Raw genomic sequence first — 8,637 nt, forward strand, 5'->3', positions numbered from 1 at the left:
CACAGGTTTCCTTGGTCTGGCAAACAACCCCCGAGCGGATATGCATTAGCCTATGATTGCTCTAATTATAAACTCGTTACTCTTACACATGGCAAAGGCTATAATTTAAGCTTCTATAGCACAATGTTTATTTTTGCTTTTCGAAATAATAAAACATTGACCAACGTTGCCCAATTGCGACGAGATAGTAGCTTGCCACGGGCAAGTTAGATGCCCTCCGGTCTTCCCTTGACCATGGACAGCTCCTACAAAAGCTTAGAGTTGTAATAGTGAAATGGAAGGTAACCCGTTGGATAACACATATCCGCAGGGATGCAATGTACTGACTAAATATCATTCGTGCGCGCACGTATGCACAGATACAAATACACACACGCGCACGTATACAAACACACAGAAACGGTGCATGCAAAAAACCAAACCAGTGAAATAGAATACCAGAGTTCCCTCATCCGTGACAACGCCCCTTGTTTTCTCGCAAATGAGGAGCTTTTCCATGGAAAATAGGATGCACATTGAGTCTCCTTTCATTATCATGCCACGTCGCTGTTTGTGCTTGCTTCTCGACCTGTCGCTCTCTCTCTCCGCTCTCTCTCTCTCTCCGCTCTCTCTCTCTCTCCGCTCTCTCTCTCTCTCTCTCTCTCTCTCTCTCTCTCTCGCACCTGTGACTATGCTACGCGACAAAACGGATCTCCGTCGCTCAACTTTCCATTAAAGGACCATTTCTATAGCAACCGGTCACCATGGAATGATTTCTCCCAGGATGCGGGCCGTGATTTGCTGATGACGTCACATGCACCACACCGATGGCTACAATAGGCTTCTCGTTTCTTCCTGCTGCAACCTCACATCAGGTTCAGTAGTATAACTAGTCTTCGTGTTCCTTTTCCCGTGCTGAAAACCTGCAGCGACTCTTGGTTTTACAGAAAAGAACGCGGCTTTTGAGACTCGTGCATGTTTGTTGGACGTGGAGAGAATACAAGCAGACACGCGCAAACCCGCGCCTATCCTGTCTGGCGATGGGCACGTGTCATCGACAATAACGGACCTCCGTGGGCCACCGAGCTGCAAGCAAGCCTAATTGGTCCGCTACAGTTCTTTCAGCTCCCCTCCCACTTCAACCGAGCTGCATTCGACCCGTGTAGACAAGCATTTCACAGAGGATGATCATGGCAGTGCTGATCATTTTCCTCGTTCACAATGCGCTCGCTCCTCGCGACATCCAGATGGCCTGCGTTGATGAATAAATGAGATGAGACGAATTCATCATCGTATTTGAGTGAATTACCTCAGCATTCTGCTAACTTTTATTTACCGTCAAACTAGTGTCAACAGAGACAGAAACACGCTTGGTCCACAGGCATTGATGCCTACAACTATAGGCCTACAAAATTATTTAGAGAGAGAAAAATAAATGGGAGACGAAGGGGAATCTGTTTTTTGTGAATCCACCATACTGATTCTTGCTTCACTGCAGCAGTTCGCCGTGGACTGCAAAGGCACATGGTGACACAGCCTAGACAGTGAATACAACTGCAGCAGACTGTCGAGTTCAGGGCGACCTTACCGTCCAAACCTGCTCGGGTCGTTAAATTGCATATAGACCAAGGCGAAAAGCATTACATTTGGTGCAATAGAGAGTTATATTAGAAACCGCATACAAAATTAATTGCTAATTACGTTGAATGACTTGCGAATAATTAGAAAACTAACTGGTGAACATTTAATGAAAACCAAAATGAAGAATCCAAAGCCGAATCACTCGTTAACGACTTGGACGGCTTGGTTAATTAGGTAATTATTAAACCAGGAAAGGTTGAGAAAATAATTTTCTGCTTCAAGTCCCGAATTACTAAGTACGAAAGAGAACTCAAAGTCGAGGGTACTGCCAGCTTTGATTATTTGAGCGCCACCGTGGGTGTATTAGGCTGTATCACGTTGCATACACAAATACACATGGAAACAAGTTGGTATACATTTTCCGTTCTGGTCTATGTCTTTGTAAGATGTTGTGAACGTATCCATTACACAATGAGAAGGAGCGATATTCTAATGCAGTATTACCCCCAAAAAGACTGTTGGCCTAATTTAAAAAAAATCCTTCAGACGTCTCCACCAGTGGCCGTGTGGACCACAGGTTTCTGGGGAAGGTAAGGCTACGTATGAGACGAAGGCCTGAATTTAAAAAAAAAAGTCAAACTGAGAAAATCTGCACCTCGCCACCATCCAGTGTCTCCACAGGCGTGCCGAGAATGAGCCTGCTCGCCAAGCAGGTCCGCGTGTTCCCCAAGAGCGCGAGGTCAGACAGAGAGCTCGCCGCGCTCCAGTCCACGCGCAACGTACTGTCGGCCGCCACTGTCAGAAGGGAAAGAATGATGCTGGTGAACTAAAAAAAACATAAAACCACCACGCCAGCCATGCCTCCAGATGGCAGACATTTGTTGGGAAAAGGGATTTTTTTTGCGCAGTGGCCTTAATTGCCTATCTCATCTTGTGCTCCCATGGGAGAATGCTAAAACGACTATTGGCTATGAGTTCCAGCATACATTGAGAGAGATGCCACGGTGGGCTACGGGGCTCCATTCTCGTGCACAGACCATAAGCAGTCATGCCACGTCATGCAGGCAAGGCGCTTGCATAAGGGATTCAAAAGGGTAAGAGATACGGTCAAGAAATTAGCATGCAGTTTGCCTAATTGATAAAGGGGGAAAGAGAACCTCATTCACGCATGACACCTGGATTTTTGTTAAATCTATTTGCCCTATTGCCTTCCCCCCTACAGCCATGTGATGTGAATGGACATGTCACCAGCGGGGCCAGGGAAAAAGATGTTGGGGCGCATTGTACTGTCGAGCTTTAATGTCAACCCGCACTGAACAGCTCCTAGACGGAGCTGTCTGTCTGTCTGTCTGTCTGTCTGTCTGCCTCTCTCTCTCTGTCTGTCTGTCTGTCTGTCTGTCTGTCTGTCTGCCTCTCTCTCTCTCTCTGTCTGTCTGTCTGTCTGTCTCTCTCTCTCTCTCTCTCCCTCTCTCTCTCTCTCTCTCTCTCTCTCTCTGTCTGTCTGTCTGTCTGTCTGTCTGTCTGTCTGTCTGTCTGTCTGTCTCTCTCTCTCTCTCTCTCTCTCTCTCTCTCTCTCTCTCTCTCTCTCTCTCTCTCTCTCTCTCTCTTCTCTCTCTCTCTCTCTCTCTCTCTCTCTCTCTCTCTCTCTCTCTCTCTCTCTCTCTCTCTCTCTCTCTCTCTCTCTCTCTCTCTCTCTCTCTCTCTCTGTCTGTCTCTCTGTCTCTCTCTCGCTCTCTCTGTCTCTCTCTCTCTCTATGTTTGCTCAATCCAACAACAAAAAAATGACTTTCTAGGATCTTAATTGCACTGCGTCATGTCAGAGTACGGAAAGTCTGCCACACCCATCTATAGTAAGATGTCAATAGTCCCATCGCTCACCCCTCATTGAAATACCTTCCATTAGCGCGAGAGCTCAAGTTGCCGCTGCCAGGTTTCAATATCTGCCGTTTAATTGGATGCGTACAGATCAAATGCCTGGGGTGTATTGTATCTTGAAATCTAGGTTACCGCGGCAATGAAAGTATTGTTCTGAGACGTGACAAGGTGGCACGCTGTACTCGGTTAACGGGTTGACAGTCCGTGGGTGACCGGCGTTGTCACTTGAGACCCTGTCAGCTCAGAAAGGCAGTGTGATTTCAGGTGCTGGAGATCAGCATCTCATTTCAAGAAAATGCTCATATTTCGCAAGGATTGACGTTATGTTCAGTTTGCTGGGCTTATGCCCACAGCCCCCCTTGCCATGCATTGAGGCTTCGGTTACCTTCCAAGCTCATGCAGCCGGTGATGCTGGGTCCCTGCCCCCTCCCCTCACGTTTCTATGACGACGTCATTGAGCTTATGCCTGGACAGTATTACGACGCCAGTGTAGCCTATGTCTTTGTGGTTTGTGATTAACATGATTAATATTAGCACTACATATCAGGCAATACACAGGGTACATATGTTCCACTTTCAGTATTTCTAATTTAGTCCTGAACCGTTCCACAACTACAGCAGAGCTGGAGCCAACATATTTTAACACGCCAGATGATCCACGTGTGATTGGGTCCCAATCTAAAGAAAATAGGCCTACAGAGACAGCAAATTAGATCCACATTTAGAGACCAATCATACGGACTGTTCAGGGAAATATGATTCACGATCAATTTAAGCGTGGGCCTACTATTCTTGTAGGCTGTATCCTGTAGGTCAGGTCTTTAATGGAGGTCGGCAGGGTGTGCAACAGTGTCCCCTTATGTGGTGAGGGATTGAGAGCAACCGCACCTCACCACCACTGAATCCACTAACTGCCTATTACATTTGCCTCGTCTTTAATTAGGTTCAATATTATTCATATTATTCTCAGGTTTAAGATCTATCATGGTGAGATATAGGCTAAATTAGCTTGTTGTTTCAAGCTCGTGTAACCCCACCCCCCCTCTCCCCATCTCTCTCTAGCTTTCTCTCTCTTTGTGTCTCTGTCGTTGTCGTGGAAACAGCAGATATTATGGACCATGGCCACGTACCCTCCTTCTATCTTCCTGGCGCTCTGAAACTTGTGAAGAAATTAACTTAATTAGGTCAAGGCCAGCCGAGACAGCGTCACGTAGGCCGACATGCTCGGACTAACAGGTGGGTGCAGTTTTGACTGCACCGACGGCCTGAAGAACTAGGCTACTTGCTTGCGTGAACAAGCAGTAGCCTTCACTTCAGCTGGAAACACAATGCTTCCTTTAAAAGAAAACGTGACAAGGAGACCCTGCAGTGACACTTGTTTACACAGGGCAACAGCATCAGAATCATCAAGTGTCTTGAAGAGCGATAACTCGGGATGCTTTCCAGATTTATAGGCATAACGAATAAATCAACGTCTGTTTGGTAACGGAACCGAAGGGTGTATTTCATGTTCATGGGTTAGGTGATAAGCGGATGTAGCCAGTGTGGCGACTCGTGGGGTTGTGCGCTCTGATGCATGATAAATGTGGGGCGCGTGTGATTTATGGCTACTGCAAGGCCCCGTTTAATGAAAATAACACAAAGCCGACACGGATGATATGAGGGGCACCAGCGGAGAGATGAGAAGGCACTAAGACAGAGGGAAGTTGATGACTTTTGGCCGTTAACGATGGCTGACAGACAATGGGATAGTGTAAACAATCTAGAACACAGCGTGGTCAACGAAGTAGCCTAGGGCACGTAGGCTATTGATATGCTTTAAACGGTGCATTTCTTAATCATTTGTGAAACTTAACATTCACGCTTGTAATCAATTTACCCACGTGACTACACTGATAAAGCAACGTCTAGCCTATATTTGGCTTAAAGCCCATCGCGCGATTCATTGAGTGCAATTGCGTCAAATTTAATAATAATGCGCAAAATGATAGGCTACATTAAAATTATTTCGTCTTACCTTGCAACTAAACTGGGTAAACGCAGTCAAAACCATCGTGGTCTAAGTAGTCTTGTCATACAAACATAAAAATGCTTTAGCTCGGCATCCTTCAATTACATAAACGGCACTTCGCTACCTCGCGCGCTCACCAAAAATCTGTGTAAGACCTGGTCTCGCGGCCTCGCGATGTTTACCTTCTCCCTCCCTCTTTTTCTGCAACCTCTCAGAAAGAATAGGCTACCCGCTCCCCCACGTTCCAAGCTGTTATCTGATAGACTTGCTCGCTGATCGTAAACAGGCTGAGTAGCAGAATCAACCAAATCAGCTCAACTTAAGTTACACTGCCCTAATGGGCTACATTAGGTTAGCTCAAGGCTACGTGACTCAGCTCAGCTCGTTATGAACAATTCTCTCGTGCACAGTACTTTAATAAGCCACAAATTCACGCAAATGCACCCGCATTTAGGTGCAGCACAAATGAAAACGAAAATCAGGCTACCTCGAGCGTGCATATATTAGTGCATTGCATTCTTGAATAACTCTTACCAACTGGCGTTTTGGAGCCGACACAACCCATTTCTCTGTTGCACTCTGTAGCCTACTGTCTTAACCCCTCTCCGCCTGCAAGCGGACAACCCTGAGCGTACCTCATCAACTGAATCCGCTTTTTCCTCCTCCTCGCTCCTCCCTATCGCCCTCCTTTCACTTGTCTTCTCTCCGAGGCTCCGCCAGGATAAGATGTGTAGTTCACTGGGTGGAGTGACGTCGAGGGTGGGGGGAAGTCCAGGTTCTCCGCGTTTTCACTTTGTCTCTTGATTTCCTTGCCAGATTAAATGTTCTAGAAAATATTCTTCGTGTAGTTTTTATCTCACGAGGCTTAAATTCATAGTTTGTTTTACACTCATCACTATACGTCACCGGTGGAAGGAACACAGTGCCCGGGTTTCAGAACCGCGATGAGTGGACAGCGCTCGTGGCAGCGGGGGCTTTGGTGTCTGGCTCAGATGTTGAGGGGGTGGGGGGTTCCCCGCTGCTCTGTCGCAGTCAGTGGAAACCAGCACGGTGTTCTCGTCACTGACAAGCCCCGCTTTCTGCTCGCGCCCTGCGGCCGTTCCGCTGTAGAAAAAGTTGGAGAGTTGTGATACAAAAATCCCACGTTATGGCGGCCTTTATAGCATCACCTCCCCTTGTTCGTTTGTTTCTCCTCGATGAAAGTGGAATTGGATCTGATTGGACGACGTCACAACGCTAGGACCAACCTATATCCAAAATAGGTGGTGTTTCAAGCGCAGGTAGGAAAATAACAAGGTAACAACGGATCAATTAGGCTAGAAGTTGCGTATTCCTGCTGTGCGATAATCGTGAGTTTCACACGAAGAAGGATGTGAAAGGCGATGGAATACAAATGTTTCATAAAAATGATATGCAGTACTAGTCTTATGGACTTACTTATAACATTATGCGCATCCTAATGTATTGAAAACATGTTGAATACTTTCCCTAGAATACTTTCTATTTTCTATATACGTTATAAAGCCGTGCAATAAGAAAAGTCCAGTCACACTAATAAAGTCGAAATCTAATCTAATCTAGGTATCATTTGGCAGCATTAAAGGATATCCAAAACTTAAATTGTTCACAGACTGGTGACCTCAGTAGCCTAACTGACAGAGACGTTTTAAGGTGGCCTATTTAAGAGGACCCATCGTTTGAAAATATAGGCAAGCATTACCTCCTAGTGTTCTCTCTTCTTTAAACGCCCACCCTAACGCTAAACATAGACCGGTAATGCTGACCCACGTGCCCGCGTCCTTCCAATGAGCCTGCCATTATCCGTTCACCGAGTAGGCTTGGGGGAGGCTCATGTTCAATATCAAGGACAAAAAATGGTGCAAAATCACACTTCCACATATGCAACGATCAAACATGGAGACGCTGCCTAACGTTACAACGTTTGTTCAGCACCATGGACAGGGACCACAGAGAAACGCAGTTGATATTTTGAAGCCTCACAATTATCAAGTACAGGATATCTCCATGATGTGGACCGCCAGTGAGACAGGAGTATTGACGTATCAATTCATGCATACTGGGATGTGGGAAACGGTCAGTCTCTCGTGCTTTCTCTCTCTCTCTCTCTCTCTCTCTCTCTCTCTCTCTCTCTCTCTCTCTCTCTCTCTCTCTCTCTCTCTCTCTCTCTCTCTCTCTCTCTTCACACACATACAGAGACACGCGCACACACACGTCCGCAAAGACCTATCCTCTGCATGCATGTGGAACAATTTGCAGAGGGGGGTCTAATTGACGCATTAAGACAAATAAAACAACGCCAGCAGGTGCATGGGCATTCTAATTAGGCCCCGCCGCGGTAGCGCTACCTTTTCCATCCTGCGAGCAACGGAACATTTGGGTCGATTATAAAAATCACTATCTCCGTTCATGCGCATCCTCACTTTAATCTGTATATAAGAGGAGCAGTTTGAGCTACATTTCAAGAGTTTCACAGAGAGGCGAGCGTAGGGTAACCTTTTAGGAAGTTGACAATCTCAGCTTTGAGACTTTATTATAAATGACTCACACGGGATGCGATTGACAACATATTACATTATTATATGCTGAAATATCTCCCCTGTGGTCTAAGCCATTTTCCTCTTGCAGCTTAATGTACGCAAGCATGCAATTTGCAGATAGCCCTTGCCGGATTTCTTTAGCCCTGTCATGGGAGTTCTATTCCTGTTCTGCACACGTTTACCCCACGCCACATACCCAACACACCCCACCATTGCGCTTTCTGCCCCGCTTTCGTAACCCATAAAAGTTGCGGCAAGCTCAACGGAAGTCACACGAACAGGGCCCAGGCTGCCGCAGAGACGGACTCCTTTGGTTTTATCGCCACCAAACGGCCTTCCGGAGACCCTGCATGCAAAACCTGTGGATCCGGACACCTGCCTGTTGCTCGTTGAGGCTCTGGGGGGAAGCTTCAGGTGGTAGAAAGCAGTTTGCGACTTCGAGGGTAGCCTTACACCAAAAAGCAATTTATCATTACAAGGCGACGAGTACAAACTGGCTCAACTGATAGGTGGGCCTATCTTGAGATTGTCAAACAGTTTATGAGCTTATACGAAATGGCAAAAGGTCCCTTCATGTTTGCCTTGGCAGACAAGCTTAGAGAGCGCTAATACATGGTTTTATAATTCGACATA

The 8,637-nt window shown here is 46.5% G+C and overlaps 2 protein-coding genes across 2 annotated transcripts in view; one reads left to right on the plus strand and one right to left on the minus strand.

Moving 5' to 3' along the window:
* Positions 1-8,637, minus strand: part of LOC134028670 (eukaryotic translation initiation factor 4 gamma 1-like) — a 124,702-nt gene that overhangs the window by 75,523 nt on the left and 40,542 nt on the right. The window lies entirely within an intron of this gene.
* The window catches only part of vmp1 (vacuole membrane protein 1), a 96,935-nt gene that overhangs the window by 20,576 nt on the left and 67,722 nt on the right, over positions 1-8,637 (plus strand). The window lies entirely within an intron of this gene.

Source organism: Osmerus eperlanus, chromosome 11 (genome assembly GCF_963692335.1).
Source record: "Osmerus eperlanus chromosome 11, fOsmEpe2.1, whole genome shotgun sequence".
NCBI lineage: Eukaryota > Metazoa > Chordata > Actinopteri > Osmeriformes > Osmeridae > Osmerus > Osmerus eperlanus.